Below are 17,389 nucleotides of genomic sequence, written 5' to 3'. Positions count from 1 at the left end.
CTCTTCAGACTGGAGAGGGAGGGGGAGAGGAGTGGGAGGCGGGGAGGAGGCGGAATTTTTTTCAATAAAAAAATAAAAAAATAAAATGACAAAATAAAAAGAGTGGCATTATTGATTACGCTACTTCAACATGGTTTAACTTGCAGTCCTTCAAGACTAAAAATCAGGGCGGTGGTGGCGCACGCCTTTAATCCCAGCACTCGGGAGGCAGAGGCAGGCGGATCTCTGGGAGTTCGAGGCCAGCCTGGTCTACAATACCAAGTTCCAGGACAGGCTCCAAAGCTATAGAGGAACTCTGTCTCAAAAAATTAAAAAGAAAAAGACTCAAAATCAGATTTTCTATAATATTCCAATTCAGTAAGTCCTTGAAAATTAATTTCTTTAAAGACCTCTAAGGCTTATTAAAAATGAGTTGAAGCTGGGTGGTGGTGCCACATGCCCCTAATCCCCAAATCCAAGACAGCCAGAGTAAACAGAGAAATCCTGTCCTGGGGAGGGGAAAAAAACAAAACTAGTTGAGTGCAAGAATTGTGATCCCAGCTTTCTCTTTACACACACTGACCAGGCGTCTCGAGATCAGTGATGTGGAAGACATTATAATCATAATCAAGCTGCCTTTTCCCTCCCATGCTAAGGAGGGAACCCCCTACTTGTACTTGTACATGGCAAGGATTCTGCCTCTGAGCTACAATTACAGCCCCTGGGTGTTTAAAAAGGTCTCACAGACAGACTTTGCTAGGCTGGCCTCAAACTCACTACTGAATGCGCAGATTATGGACTCATGCCACCACAAGTTACCCATTTTAAAATGACAGAAAGCTTCAGTCTATGTCTAACAAGGGAACCACATTGCAGTAATGTAGACCAGGCTGATAGTGGGGTAAGCAGCTGGTCTCATGTGAGCAGCCACCATACCAGCTAGTTTGGTAGTCTGGGCAGCCACGGCCATTGAGCTTCCCCATGCATATCAGCAGCTCTACCTCTCCCACAGTTTGCTTCCTGTATGCAAGTGTGAGTGTTGCAGTTCTAGGGCTGGAGTGATGGCTCTAGGTTAAGAGCACTGGCTGCTCTTCCAGAGGTCCTGAGTTTAATTCCCAGCAACCACGTGGTGGCTCACAACCATCTGTAATGAGATCTGGTGCCCTCTTCTGGCCTACAGGCATACATGCAGACAGAACACTGTATACATAATAAATTTTTAAAAAGATTTTAGCCGGGCGATGGTGGCGCACGTCTTTAATCCCAGCACTCGGCAGGCAGAGGCAGGCGGATCTCTGTGAGTTCGAGACCAGCCTGGTCTACAGAGCTAGTTCCAGGACAGGCTCCAAAGCCACAGAGAAACCCTGTCTCGAGAAACAAAAAAAAAAAAAAAAAAATTTAAAAAAAGATTAAATTTGTTTTATTTCAAAAATAATACTGCAGCTTCTTCCGTATATAGTTTAGTAATTACCCTTAATTCAATTAAGAAATTTCTGAGTGAGTGTGGAATGAGGGAACGAAGTCTCATGCTTCATCCATTATAAATGCAGACCGACTGCTGACTCACTGAAGCTGTGCCCTACCTGTGAAGACGAAGAAATCCATATTTGTGTCCCAGCCTGTAGCATTTTGGAAAACAGTAATCATGACTACTAAATATGGCCTTTCCCTTCCGTAGACGTTAACACTACTGGGGCCTTAATCTCCAGCTCTTTCTAGATCCCAAAAGCAACCCACCAGGCTTATTTTGTCTGCTTTATCAGGCACTGTTCTTTCTGATTTTAACAAACTTTCTTAATGTCTTAATCCACAAGCTATGTAGTAATGTCTTAGCTGGCTACTTCTGAATAGCAAAGAAGGTTTCTGTCTTATCAGTTAATCATCTTCAAAGTCCCCCCATAAGTAACGAATTACCTCAGCTAGATTCCCAGTTAATCTAGTCATTCGTTTCTGAGTCTCACAAAATCTGGAGTAGGTTGCTTTGGGATCTGTTAACACTGTGGTATCAATTAAGGTGCATTAATTAATTTGTACTGTTTCTGTGTAAATTTATAAATATAATTAGCTTAAGCGAGTACATAATTATAGCAGTGTTCTTAATAATAAAGGGTAATCATTAATTATGTCCCAGTAATGTCACATACATAAATAAAAGTAAACTGGCTTCATCTGGAAGAACCTGTGAGCTGTGAATTTAAAATAAGGACACTTCAGGGCAATGACGGCCCACGCCCTTAGCCCTAGGACTTTGGAGCCAGAGGAAAGTGGATCTCTTGAGTTTGAGTCTAGGCTGCGCCACAGAGAGAGTCCCAGGACAACCAGGGCTATACAGAGAGACCCTGTGTGTGAGGGGAGGGTTAAAGGACACTCCTTACTAAAAAGGTTAATTATGTTAATAACTGAAGGAAGAATATCACTTTTAGCACACACAACCACACTGTATTGTGGAAGCGATAGTAGCTGTTAAGATGATAGACTAAAAGAGATACTACTATTCAAATACCTAAGGGTGGAATTACCAAATTAAGAATGGCTAATTGTGGGCTGGAGAGATGGCTCAGAGGTTAAGAACACTGACTCTTCTTCCAGAGGTCCTGAGTTCAATTCCCAGCAACCACATGGTGGCTCACAGCCATCTATAATGAGATCTGGTGCCCTATTCTGTCCTGTAGGCAGACATGGAAACTAACACTGTATACTAAATAAGTAAATATTTAAAAAAAGAATAGCTAATTGTATATCTGAATTATTGTGTCCATTTTATCCGTGGTTTGTTTAGAGGTAGAACAGTCTTTAAAGGGTCAGACAGGGAATAATTTTCCTTCGTGAGCCCCAGACAGTCTTTACTACGCTTGCTTATTTGTTGTTACATTTCTTCTAAAATATCCAATTCAGTATCTGATCCACATACAGGCAGACAGCTGTTGATCTGTGGTCCACATTACACTAATCACTTCATACTAATTAAGAATTGGTAATGGATTAGAACTATGCTAGCATAGCAGTGATAGCACATCACTAGCCAAAACATCTGGAAATGAAGAATGACTCACTTCCTGGGAATCAGAAATCAATCTTTCGAAACCACTTTATTCACTTGGCATTGTTCACATGTTGGGAGTGATAAATGAGACTTAGACACTAGGGTAGGCGAGAAATCACACATTCAATTCTACTCTAGTTCAAAACAGCACGAATTATAATTAATATATGACCAAATATGATCAAGGGAATAAGTTTGCCAGTAGCCAGACGTGATGACGCATGCCTGTAACTACAGCAGGAGAGCCTGATCACAAGTTCAAGGCCGGCTTGGGATACGCAGCCAACCCCCACCCAAAATCGGAACCCACAGAAGGGCTCAAGCATTGGTGTCTCTGGGTGATAATGATGACTTTGAGCAGGGTATAATGCATGCTCTTTCATACTGCTATAGAAAAATATTTATGTATAAACTTTCACACCCAGTCTGAGATCAGTCTCTATCAGCGCAGATCCAAACCATATTCGTTCATTTCCTTTGTGCCAAGTAATAGTATAGACCGTAGGTTCTAAAGCGATTGCCCCTCTTTACACTACAGACGGAGATAAACTATAAATTAACACACAAAAGTAGACTGAACTATTTGAAGGGATTCACTCTGATTTGAACATTATACAGTTATCAGGGCCAGCAGAGCTACAGCAGAGTAACTAATGTAAGACTTTAAAACAATTCTGAAGCCATTTCTGACAATTCTGAATCCTCTCAGCCTCTGTGCCATAGTGCTTCCCCCCCCTCCCCTGGGAGGCCTACGCAGCAGCCACAGTGACAGTACTGGAATACCCCCCCCCCCCCGCTTACGCTGTACACCCAGGTGTCCAATTCTGGGGTGTACGGGGGAAAAAGGGGAGTTCCCCCTCGCTATGTCTAAAGCATTTGACTATGGACACAAGGACTGCTGATTATTCCTGAGTGTCCTACGCTTTTATTAGAAAAAGACCTGTTGGAGACTGACTTCCCCTACTGTTCTCCAGGGCTGTAAAGAAAAGCAGGCTGCTCTCTGCCTTCGCCATGCCCACCTCGCTGAGGAAGGCACTGCCGCCACTGCCCGCTGAATCCTCCTCCCAGCTGCCTTGGTCACAGCCCAAGCCTGGGAACTCTGCTTACAGCCACCTGCCCCCACAGGCAGCAACTGACTGAAGTGAGGAGGGGCCCAGGAGGTGTTGGAGCCCAATTCCAAACAGCCTTCCCGAGCTGCGTGCAAGTTTCACAGAGAACAACTGCTCCCAGACCGCAGCTGTGGGAAGCTTGGGGTACAGCAATGCCCAAGCAGAGCCAGTTTTGGTGGCGCGTGCTGGTAGGATTTGCTGAAGACAGGGCAGCAATGGTGAATGAGCTGAGCAGCCTACTTAAAGGGACGTGGGCCGGAAGGCAGAGAGCTTTTTCTTACCAGGACTAAGAAGATCAAAGAAGAAATCTCAAGGTTTGGCCTGCTCAAGGTAATCGAGGTTGATGGTAAAACTGCCTTGTTGCTCAGAAAAGTCAGGGCATAGGTAAGACTGGGGAAAATTACATTGTACATACAGACCCCAGAGTTCAGGACAGGTAAAAAGAATAAATAAAACCAGATTAGCCTTTGGAATCTGGCACTAGAGACTAGGTACAGCTGCTTCCCTTAGCCCTGTTCTGTGTGCGAAACACCCCGTCTCAGCTTGGACTAACCACCTATAAGACCCAATATAGGGGACCTCCCCCCCTTGGTTTCCTAAGGCCCCTCATGACCCATTTGCTCACAAACCCGATCTGCAGGCGCGGTTGAAGGCTCTCCAGATCTCCGAGCCCAGGCATAGAGACCCCTGGCCACCCTGACACCTGGAAATCTCACATTCGTTCCAGAATTGACGCCTGGGGTATATCCGGAGGGATATGAGAAAAGCTGCAGCACCCCACAGCCAGAACAGCAGCTGCCTGCTCATACCTGCAATCCACGCCTCCTCAAGCCCTCGCTGATACCCCTGCCCTCACCCCTGATTTCTGTCAACTAGTGGCAGGGCTAGTCTCCTGGGATATCCGAGATACATATCCCCCACAGCTGCCCCTGTAGGCTGGCAGAAGATTTTCCCCTGGAGGAGATATTTGGGCATGGGGGTCCAGAACATAGATGCCACTTAAAAGAGCTAGATTTTTATACTTCCCCAAAACAATGCTCCATGTGGAGCACAGGGACCTGTGACATCTCCCCCACTTGTCTCCCAGGGGCGAGAAGCGGGACTGTCTCCATGGGTGTCGGGAAGGACTTGGGACATGAAATGGTATTTAGCTGACCAGAGCCTGCTGCTGCCGGCCAGACTAGACCCTCCCTAAAGGGGCCCTAGCTATCCCTGCTGCTGCCCGCTGGACTAGGCTACTCTCCCTGCTTCTCTGCTGGCACCTCCCAACACCAGCCCGGGCACCCGGAAATCTCACACCCGTTCCAGGTTGGCGATTCTGTGTACATTCGGAGACACTGGTCCCAGAACTTTGAACCTCGCTGGAAAGGACCCTACACCTACTGCCCTCAAAGTGGACGGTATTGCAGCCTGGATCCATGTGTCTCACGTGAAGCCTGCACCTCCACAGGACGACCCAGGACCATCCAAATAAAAGCTTCCGCGTACCCAAAATCCTCTCAAGGAGGCCTGATTCTGCCAGGCTTGCTGATCTTTGCCCTTATGTTTATACCTCAGGACTTAACTTGGACCCTAACTTTGAGACTGGGCAAGCCCTAAGGCTAGCCACTGGAGTTCATCCCCTGAATACCTGGTTCCCCCAGCTAACTTTAGCAAACGCCTCTGCCTCTTGGGAGGATACTGAGCAAACCTCTGGAAACTTTTATCCTGTATGCAAATATTCTGAATGATATATATGTCGGGAGAAAAGCAGTATGGGGGGGGGGGCTAAAGTATTATATTGTGCTGCCTGGGAATGTAAAACCAATGTCAATGTCTCCTGGCTGAGGGTTAACAAAAAGGACTTAGTCTCTTTCACCCGTACCACACCAGAAAAAAAAAAATCTAAAATCACAATCACTTTCACTGAAAAAAAAAAAAAAAAGCTAACCTGTTAGCAGGCAATACTTGGGGTTTATGATCCAGAAAGAAAAGACATAGGGATTCTGTTCACCCTGTGAGTTGTTGTAACACCTCCAATGACCATAGTACTAGGGCCCAACCCGATATTACCTGACCAGGACCAGCTACCCTCTGCTGAGGTAGCTCCCCTTGCCAGGGCCTTGGGCCCCACTCCTAGTCCTAAGAACCCTTCTGCAACTCCTGCTCCACTGCTGGCAAGCTCTAATACAGGTCAGTGACTGTTTAATCTGATAGTGGGAGCCTTTTCTCTGCTAAATAGTACTGACCCCAGCTTGACACAATCTTGCTGGCTATGCCTGTCAGCAGGACCTCCCTAGTATGAGGGAAAAAACCTCATCTGGAAGTTTCAACAATATCACCTCTCATAGTCCTGTAATTGGGGACAAACCTAACTCTCCCAAGCCCCAGGACGAGAGGACCTGGTGCCTTCTATTGATCTATTATGGGCCTACAACACTGGTTTGCTAATTTCTGTGTACAGATCCAATTAGCCCTCCAAATTTACTAATATCTCGAGATTGAGATATTTGACCAAATAAGAGGAGGGAATGTAAGACTTTAAGACAATCCTGAAGCTATTTCTGACAATTCTGAATCCTCTCAGCCTCTGTGCCATAGTGCTTCCCCTCCTCCCCCGGGAACCAAGAACCTAACAGCTACACTCGCTCGTACTCAGTTCCTAACAATTACCCATATACGCATGTTTTGATTCAGTCCCCTGGGAAACGGGGTCAAAACGACCTCTTACCTCATCTGATCTGGCAACAGCTCTCCAGTCAATTATTGGTAATAGCCCTTTCGAATAAGCCAATCAGAATAGTCAAAGAACAACCCCCCTGCTTCTGTTGCCCCTTTAAAAGTAGACTGTGTCAGCTACTGAGGTCTCTCGGCTTCCCGGATGCTGGGGGACCCTGTCATGACAGAATTAATAAAATCCTCATGCTTTTGCATCGGCTGTGGTGTGTGAGGTGGTCTCTGGGGACGACTCCTCCTCGGTGTTTGGATGCTAGAGTCCAATACTAGTATTTAACAGGCCGACTTACAAGCTGAGTGACTCTCTGTGAGGGAGCACCACCTGGCAAAGCTGTGGAAAACAGTTGCTCCTGTCTGCAATTGTTCTCCTGATTCACTTCATCTCTTTCCTAAGAGCTTCATCCCCCCCCCCCCCAACAACAGCTGTGGGTGTTTCCCGCTGCACGTGCGCTTATCTCGTGAAAACGCTTCATCTGCTGGCACGTATTATCTGTGGAAGGTTAGGGGGATGACATTTCATTTGGCTGTATAATTTTGATATTTAGAATACATACCAGGTGGCTTGAATTCTCAAAAAGTCCCTAGAGAAAGGAAATTCTTTTCCTTGTGTGTCAATGGGAACAAGGTCTCCTGGGCTTGGTCCAGAGGCTGAAAGTGTCAGGCTCTGGATTTTACACTACATAGCCATAGGTTTTCGTTTTGTTTTTGTCTAACTACTTTAGATGTTGTCTCTAGTGTTGAGAGGTTCCCTTTAATCAGCTAACATGGGGAGAAGATGGCAATGTGGATCAAATGCCATCTATTTTCCTTTTGCAGCTTACGCTGGTTGCCGTGGTTACCACAAGTTGGTGTTCCTAGTCATGGAAAAAGTGGAAGAAGGTGCTTAGGGAGGGCACAGCACTGCTGCATTTTCTATATTCACCAACTACAAACTTCTAGCTTAACTAGTCACACAAATGTAGTTTAACACACAAACTCCCCATTCCCCCTCTTAGAAAACACAGCCCCTTACTCTGTTGACCCTTTCTATCTCTTAAATTATGCCTGAGAAGTCAGGCCTTTAATCCCAGCACTTGGGAGGCAGAGCCAAACAAATCTCTGTAAGTTTGAGGCCAGCCTGGTCTACAAGAGCTTGTTCCAGGCCAGGCTCCCAAGCTACAGAAAAACCTTGTCTCATAAAAACAAAACAAACCCAACCAAACACAAAATGTTATGCCAGAGGGTCTCACAGTCATGCCCCCTCTGAGACATAAAGTAACAGGCACCTGCTTCGTTAGTTCTTATATGCTTTCTTCCTCTGAGAAATGCAAGCCTGATATCCATGTAACTGTCAGAAAGTCACTAAATGTGTCTGGTTGTGTATATAAACTGAAAACATTGTGAGAAGGGCTGGAGAGATGGCTCAGAGGTTAAGAGCACTGACTGTTCTTCCAGAGGTCCTGAGTTCAATTCCCAGCAACCACATGGTGGCTCACAACCATCTGTAATGAGATCTGGTGCCCTCTTCTGGTATGCAAGCATACATGGAAGGAATGTTGTATACATAATAAATAAATCTTTTAAAAAAAAAAACATTGTGAGAAGAGTGAAGGAAAGAATAAAGAGACGTGATGAGAACAACGCACGTGTGAGCTGATTCCTCTCCTCACCCTCAGATCCCCTTAGCTGGTTCCCAGGCTTGCTGCAGCGCTCCTTCCGGATCCTGAGAGGGGTAGGGCAGTGGTACCGGCGTGGCCTTGGACTCACTGTCCACCCAAGTGCTCGGATTACGGGGGTCACGGCCATACCTGACAGCCATCACACATTGTCTAAGTAATAAAGGAATACTGCGAACTGCTCCACGCTCACAGATTGACAGCTGCCAAGTCAGGTGAAGAACGCTGAGAAATGGAATCTCCGTAAAATACACAAGGACAAACTGGAGCTCTGGAGTTGGGTCAGCAGGTAAAAGTACGTGCCATGAAATCTTAAGGACTCGAATTTCGCTCTCCAGAACCTATGTAAAGCCAAGTGCAGTGTTGTGAATTTATAGCCCCAGTGTTCCTACATAAGATGTAAGCCAAAGACAGGAGAATCCATAAAAACCTTGAGGCAAGAGAGACAAAAAGCACCGGCTAGAAATAATAGAACCCACTTCAAATCAAAGCAAAAAGGTAAGGGCCAAAGCCTCAGGTTGTTCGTGGACCTCCACACATGCCCATACATAAGACAATATATCATGTTATATGTATATAACACGTTAATAGATAGCATATTTTATTATATACACACATATATAATTTTTATGTGAATTGAGATGGAGAGATGGCTCAGCATAAGAACCAAGATTGGGTCCCACTACCCAAGTCAGGTGACTCACAGACGCCTGTAATTCTAACTCCAGGGAATCCTCCACCTCTGACCTTCATAAGCACATGTGCGCATAACCACACACAGGCACACATACAAACTGGAAATTAATAAAAAATCTTTTAAAATGTGAATTGACATATCTATCAAAACAATACTAAGCCCAAATAAATTAACTGGTAAATTCTAGCAAATCTTCTAAAATGAAGTTACACAAATTCTCCATAATCTCTTTCAAAAGGTAGCAGCAATCCTCAGTTTGGGGTCGATAGAATGGTAACGTGTTTGCCTGGCATGCAGGAAGCCCTGGGTTCCACCCCTAGCTTCACATAAATCAGGTATGGGAGAGCAAGTCATTTTCTCAGCATTTGGGAAATGGAGACAGGAGGATCAGAAGTTCGGGGTCACGAGGTTATTTGTGAGCTTAAAGCCAATCTGGGATATATGACACCTGGGAGAAGGAAGGGAGGGGAGGAGAGAGAGTTCCCAACCCATTTTACAAAGTCAGTCTTAATACTGCTTAGTACCAAAAACTAGCCAAAAATATTATACGAAAAATATAGACCTTCTCCTAGGTGAAAAAGTATGTGATTTTTTATGGGTGGTGAAGTTATTCTATAAACTGTAATGGCATATACATTTGCCCAAAGTCAGAGGGTTTGATACAGTAGTCAGCTCAGCAGTTAGAACAGCTGTGGTAAAGGATAAGGATCATGGGAGGAGGTAGCTCAGCTGGCGGAGGGTTTGTCTAGCTTTCACAAAATTCCCCAGTGTTATATTGCATATACAGAAACAAAGTTAGAGGAGCTGGTTACCTCTGCTCTACACAGGGACTTAGATTCATGTTCAAAAATGGTGTGGAAAGATGATAAAACAAAGAGATGGTTTAGAAATGAGCTCGTGCAGTGCCACTGTGGTAGATGAGTAAAAATGATTATAAAAGATAACGCTTCACCAAAAAGCCTAAACTTGAGGGGAAATGATTGTAAAAGCTGATTCTGTTTCGTCACGCTTCATCAATGGTGACTAACCTTATGTCCCCAGATAAGTAAGAGAAAAAGTTAAACAAAAAAAGATATGAGCTATGCTTTGGAACATGAATCTATCCCTGCTTACTGAATTTTGTTGTCTTTCTTTTAAACTCTTGCCGCCTTTTAAGCAATTGCTGTCCTATTCAGCAACGGCAACTGCAAAGCTACCAGCAGCAGGTCAGCCAGGTCAGCCGCAATGGCCACAGTCTGAGGGTATTCTGCTCCCTCAGATAGACTCTTTCAAAGCTACCAAGGGAACTTACCTAAATCTCTGTCCCTCGAAAGAACTCAAGCTTCAAAGGTCGAAGTGGAATTCTGCTTCTCAGAGAGGCTGACTCGCAGGTAGCTCACCTCTGACCTTTTGCGTGTCTCCCACAAAGCTAGGTGTCCTTTTCCCTGCCCCCACTTAAAACCTTTTTACAGTTGGCTCCTCCCTACTGCTTCCCGTCAGCTAATTGCTGACTCATCCTCCTGACTGCAGGTTAAATTTATTTAACCAAGCAGCTGTAACATATCCTTGCATCATTAGCACATCTTAGCATTGCACTGCTTGGACAGTCGCCCAAAGTTCCTTCTGCAACATTGGGACATCCATCTTCCGTCTACAGGCCTAGAAATTTGAGCACTATCCTAGCTTGTATTGGCAAATTTCGTCAGTTGCTTTCCTCTGTGACCTGCAGAATATCTGACAGACTCTTCTGTGAAGCAGGAATTTTGAAGGACTTCTTATCCTGTTTTGGCAAAGTTCAGCAGTCTTTTTCCTGTGTGTCTTGCATGTCCAGTCTGCACAGCACATTGTCAGCGGTCAAAGGCAAGAACAGTTTCTTTGCCCAGTGGCTAATCTTGCCACAATGAAAGCAAATTCCATAAGGAGTTTCTCCAATGCTCATAATCTTCTCTGAAGTAAACTGGTGCTTCCAGGAGCAGATATGTCTCATTGTCATAAAAACTTTAAGTAAAAAAATATTTTAAATGGCATATTCTATAGGCATTTTTAGTATTTGAGAACAATACTACAAAAGGTGCAGCCAGGCAGCAGCAGCAGCAGGAACAGCAACAGCAGCAGTAGAAACAGCAAGTTCGGCAACATCCCGGAGCAGAACTTCTGTGTAATATGCTATACATTATAATATGCGAAAACTGTTTCGTTTTACTAGACATATATGCTAGAATGTTGTCAGTCATAATCTGTACAGGCGTCCACTTAGTGACCATAACTTCTAATAGACATGTGATTACAGGATCAGCCTTTTCAGAACCCAACCAGGTGCCTATTGAAATCCTGAATATATATTGTATGCTTTACAAATTATAACTTTCCAAATTTTGCAAAACGAAACACATCCATTTGCCAAATTTTATTTCTTTGAGTTTCCTTTGGGCTACTTCCCGGCAGGTAGTGGAGTTTGGTTATACAAAGAGCACATTGGACATTTTTTTACAGTTTCCTTGGCTTGTTGCTAAGTGATGAAAAATCCCTTTTTAAACCTTTGCTATTGACATGGTGCTTTTTTAAAAAAATGAAACCCTGAGGGTTCCAGCACATTTCCTTTTAATAGCTGATTAATTTCACCACCAGCTTGTGCTAGAGAGCCTGACACACCTGTATGGATCTGATAGTGTTATATATAAATACAGACCTGTATGGATCTGATAGTGTTATATATAAATACAGACCTGTATGGGATCTGATAGTGTTATATATAAATACAGACCTGTATGGGATCTGATAGTGTTATATATAAATACAGACCTGTATGGGATCTGATAGTGTTATATATAAATACAGACCTGTATGGGATCTGATAGTGTTATATATAAATACAGGATGATTCTTATTCCTGGCTATTTCCTGTTATTGTATAAAAGTGAAATTAATTCTGACTTACCAGAAATAAATTCAGCAGTTTCAATACGTAAGACATCTCTTTCTGCCTATTGAAAGTCAGAAAATAAGTTAAGAGGTTCTGGAAACTCTAAGATACCATGAGAATAGGATATAGTTCTGATTTCTGAACAGAATCATAAGGACTTTAAGACACTAATTTTTTTTCTGACTTATAACCTACCTTTCCTGATTTATTTACATCAGTATAGAATGTAGGGGCTCCAGAAATTGGGGTATCCATTACCATTTAATGTAAAATCTAATCAGCTTTTTTTTTTTTTTTTTTATAAACTGAAATCTCTGTGTTGACAGACTGTCCCCTTGGTCCCATAGTCATTCAGTCCCAAAGAAACACAGAAAACTACATTTACTATAAACTGGTTGGTCTGTTAGCTCAGCCTTCTTATTAGTTAACTCTTACATCTTACATTAACCCGTAATTCTTGTCTGTGTTAGCCACGTGGCTTGGCATCTTTTCTCAGTGAGGCTTTCTCACCTTGTGTCCTCTGCATCTCGAGATGACTGCAGACTGAGATTTTCCTTTTCCTAGAATTCTCCTGTTCTGATCACCCTGCCTATACTTCCTGCCTGGCTGCTGGCCAATCAGTGTTTTATTAAACCCATACATATTTGAAAGTTTTTTTGAGTGTCTATTGGCAATAAATGCAAATAAGTATTTCTGAGCACTCTATCAAACTTATCCTCATGTCTGTTTTATATAAATGCTATGGTTTTCTGTTAATTTTTCCAGTGCCATAAAGAATAGTAATTTTGGGGGGCTGGAGAGATGGCTCAGAGGTTAAGAGCATTGCTCTTCCAAAGGTCCTGAATTCAATTCCCAGCAACCACATGGTGGCTCACAACCATCTGTAATGAGATCTGGTGCCCTCTTCTGGCCTATAGGCATACACACAGACATAATATTGTATACATAATAAATAAATAAATAAATAAATAAATAAATATTTTTTAAAAAATAGTAATTTTGTTCTTTTCAATTTTGAAATATGTACCTCACTGATTCATAAAGCATTATATATATGTATGATATTGTTGTGCTGAAATGTCATGTCTTTGCACCTGTAGTTAATAATGCATAAAAAGTCATTCTTCCTTTCATGTGAAATACATAAACTATTTTAATCCATTTTGAAGTATTATTTGTATTTTGAATATAATAAAATACAATTGACATGTACTATGAAATATATTTCATGGCCTTATAATTTATAGGCTGTTAAATCCAAGTTGGACAAAATTTTAGTGAGTGTGAACATATTTACCATATGCAATAATATTTTACTGTTTGTATATTTCTTTTTATGGTGTTTTTTGTTTTCCAGAAATAACCACATCAGATATTGTGAAGCCTATTAATATTTATACATATTTCGACCGGTATATTTCATATGAGCATAGCAGCATAACATTCATATTATTTATGTTAATGAGACTTTTTTTTTTTTGGTTTTTCGAGACAGGGTTTCTCTGTGGCTTTGGAGCCTGTCTTGGAACTAGCTCTGTAGACCAGGCTGGTCTCGAACTCACAGAGATCCGCCTGCCTCTGCCTCCCGAGTGCTGGGATTAAAGGCGTGCGCCACCATCACCCGGCCTAATGAGACTTTTCAAGTGGATATTTGATTGGCTTTTTTCTTTTGGAAATTACTTCCTATTTATTTATTATGTATACAATATTCTGTCTGCATGCATGGCTGCAGGCCAGAAGAGGGCACCAGACCCCATTACAAATGGTTGTGAGCCACCACATGGTTGCTGGGAATTGAACTCAGGACCTTTGGAAGAGCAGGCAATGCTCTTAACCTCTGAGCCATCTCTCCAGCCCCTTGATTGGCTTTTTTCATATAATGGCAATATTCTGCCAGAGCTAGATTAATAGCTTATCAGAATTTTATTAATTAATGCTAAAACTATGAGAATTTAAGCTTTTTTTAGTCCTTTACACCTCGTATTTACACACCATAAAACACCTCCTTTAGACCCTAAAACATTCTTGGATCCTCGCATCTTGTGTTTTTTATCTTTACCTGAGTGACCCTTAAGGCACCTGTTCCTTCCCCATCATTACACCATCACCTTAACACTCAGGAGAAATCTGTTTCATGAGTTTATCTCTGTTCTGAGTCTGGTAATGAGGTAAATTGTGTCCAGGCTTAGTACTGACTCTAGGAGAGTGGGGTGTGTTTACCTGAACTTCCCCCAGAGAACTGCCAAGGCAGTTGGAGCCTTGGTTCCTGCTTCTAAGCTGGCACACCCACCAGTCATCAAACTGCTCCAGAGATCCTGAGAAGAAGATTTACCTGCGTTAAGGCTTACAAACGACAGAGACTTACCTGATTGGCTACCTAGACAGCCAATACCCAGGGTCCTCTACCTGTTGAGGGCAGAGGTTTCTGGGCAGCATTTGTCTTTGAGTGGAAGAGGTCTAGACCTGCCAGACTTCAGTCGATCCTATGGATTAGAAGTTGGTAGGAAGACCAGCCTGCCTTGCCCTCGGCAACCTGAGGCAGTCGATCCCCCAGTGTCCTCTGTCCGAAGAGGTTCTTTCCAGTGGTTGACGTGAAGGGAAGTTTTTACTCAGTGACTAGCACTGCCACCTATGGAGCAAGTTCTGGGTGGAGGTTCTTTTGTTCCCTTCTGTCTTATTTGGAGGAAGGGGGTGGTGCCACGAGCTAACCCATCTCACTATTACAAATAGCCTTTTTCTAAAAAAAAAAAATAATTAGGCATTTTAAATGCCATATTTTCCAGATTTCTGAGCTTTTGAACACTTCTGTATATTGGGTATATCTGAGTTATGACTACAGTATATTATCTTCCTGAAGAGTTGGATCCAAGCTGAGAGGTCTTGGTAAGTTAGCTCTTGTAATCTGAAATAGATCTTTATAACCTTAAATATTTATCACAATTGTTTAAAAGTACATACCAATTTATAATATCTGAGACTTGTTTCTTTTTTAATCCCAAAGGAGATACAATGAACAGAGCTCATTAGAACCAGTTAAAACATTTCAACACAGTAATTATATGAATATATATTCACAGTTGAATTTAAGTTACACACACACACATACATATATACAGAATTAAAGGTAGATTATATTCACACATAGAGGGTTAAATCAAAAGCCATATGTATACACACAGCCATATATTAAACAGAAGTTAAGTAAAATAAGAAGAAAGGAAAAATTGACGTGTGCTGGGTGAGAGGGCTGCTTCTCGCTCTCTGATGCCCACATTACATACCCAGTTGCCGGTACTGAATGAAAGGAAAGACGGATTTGCTACAGGTAGAAAAGAGCTGGTACAGGAGGGTAGGATCCCCGTGTGAAATGAACGCCTAACAGTGGCGCCACTCCCTGTGGGGGCCACTTTCTTTCAAGCCAACACACATGAACACTCTGTGAAAGAATGTTAGTTTGGTTTTTAAATTAATTTTAACTGACAGATGAAAATTATATCCATAGTTCACATTTGTATTATTTTATGTGTAGACACTATGAATGTATATTGTATTTGGAATATGATGTATCCAATTGTCATGTGCTAACAGCTTCATTCTCAGCTAGCATCTCTGAGAGCTGACTACATGAAACATGAAACCGAGTGAGAAGCATGCGGGAAGTGTCTGTCTTTCTCCCCTCCCTTTCCCCATCACTGTGGGGAGATACTGTGCCCCGCTAAAGAACTGCACTAATGCGATGGCTTCTTATGAAATCCCTCAAATTCCCAAAAAAAAACCAACTAAGGAAGGGAACCCTTCAAGTTGAGTGTTGCACGAGTTCTAATTGGTCCGAATAATAAAAGCCTGAACTCATATATTGGAGCAACTGCTGAAATATCCGAGAGAGAAAAAAGCAAGCCACAACCAACTCTTATCTTGCCAACTCTTCAGCTGATAAGGGCTGATGTTCTCTCTCTTCCCACCTTATATTCTCTTCGCCCAGCCATATCACTTCCTGTCTGTCTGTACAGACCTCCAGATCTCTATGGTTAACTAGTGACTAGTTCCGACTTCAGACCTTCACGCAAGCTTTATTTGTTAGAGTACAAAGAAATATCATCAGATTTCCCTTTTTTTTGGTCTAAAATATAAAAGTGGGTTATCATGTAAGAAAAACTATATACAATAAGTACAATAACTATATATAATATATACAGGCAATAAATACATTAATGATGTCTAGTCCATTAACTGACAAATTCAGAGAAAATACTCTATATTTATCCTATCTTGATGAGTCCAAAAGGTTGTACCTAATTGACTTTCTTTTCTAACTTGCATTACCAAGACTATGTTTTAATGTCTCTCAACCTTATACACTTTATACCTTTTAGAGAATTTCTTCGCTGACCCTGGTAACAAGGAAAACTATAACTATAAAGCCTTCAATTCCTTGAGAGACCTGAGAAGGGGATACTAATACCCAAGCAAGCAGGAAGTGCAAGGAAGCAACATCCAAAAGATGTGAGAAATGACAGAAACAGCTGGCTGCCTGGATAGGCAATCCCCCCCCCCAAAAAAATCAATGTTCCTCTGCAACATTGGGGCATCCACCTTCAGCCTATCCTGACTAGTGTAAGTGACAGACTTTTCTGTGGAGTAGGATATTCTAAAGGGCTATCCTACCTCGTCTTGGAAAGGTTCAGCAGTCCTTTCTTTGTGTGTCTTGCTTTTCCAATCTGGACAGCATATTGCTAGCAGTTGAGGCAAGAGCACTTTCTTGCCCAGTGGCTAACTTTTGTCACAAAAAAGTCAACTCCTTGTGGAGCTTCTTCAGTGTCCGTTATCTTCTTTGAAGTAGATTGGTGTGGCCAGGAGCAGATATATCTTACTGTTATAAAAAAGAACAAAGCTTATGTTATGAAAACAACTTAAATGCCATATTCTGTAGATTTATGAAGTTTGTGAAGATAACCTGTCTGTCTAAAATATATCTCTGGCTGGGCGGTGGTGGCGCATGCCTTTAATCCCAGCACTCGGGAGGCAGAGACAGGCGGATCTGTGAGGTCGAAGCCAGCCTGGTCTACAAGAGCTAGTTCCTGGACAGGAACCAAAAGCTATGGAGAAACCCTGTCTCGAAAATCAAAAAAAAAAAAAAAAAAAAAAAAAAAAGATGTTGGGGGATGTGGTCAGGGCAACTGGGGGAGTATAATATTTATTTAAGTGAGAAGGAGAGCTTGAGAATGTAGAAAATTAATTAGATAATTTAGATAATCTATAGCTGGATATTTTGCAGTTCCAGTTTAAATT

General features: G+C 42.5%; 1 protein-coding gene across 1 annotated transcript in view; it reads right to left on the bottom strand.

The window, feature by feature from the left end:
* Window positions 1-15,151: 15,151 nt before the first annotated feature.
* Window positions 15,152-17,389, bottom strand: part of LOC126504547 (zinc finger protein 431-like) — a 150,428-nt gene continuing 148,190 nt past the window's right edge. The window contains exon 5 of the transcript XR_007592639.1: window positions 15,152-16,970. The gene's annotated coding sequence lies outside the window, so the exon portion shown is untranslated. The remainder of the gene's footprint in view (window positions 16,971-17,389) is intronic.

Source organism: Alexandromys fortis, unplaced genomic scaffold, assembly GCF_014885135.2.
Source record: "Alexandromys fortis isolate MF-2015 unplaced genomic scaffold, M_Fortis_MF-2015_v1.1 scaffold_12, whole genome shotgun sequence".
In the NCBI taxonomy this organism is placed as follows: Eukaryota; Metazoa; Chordata; class Mammalia; order Rodentia; family Cricetidae; genus Alexandromys; species Alexandromys fortis.
The sequence above is the reverse complement of the archived record's forward strand: the minus strand, read 5'-3'. Positions and strand labels throughout refer to the sequence as shown.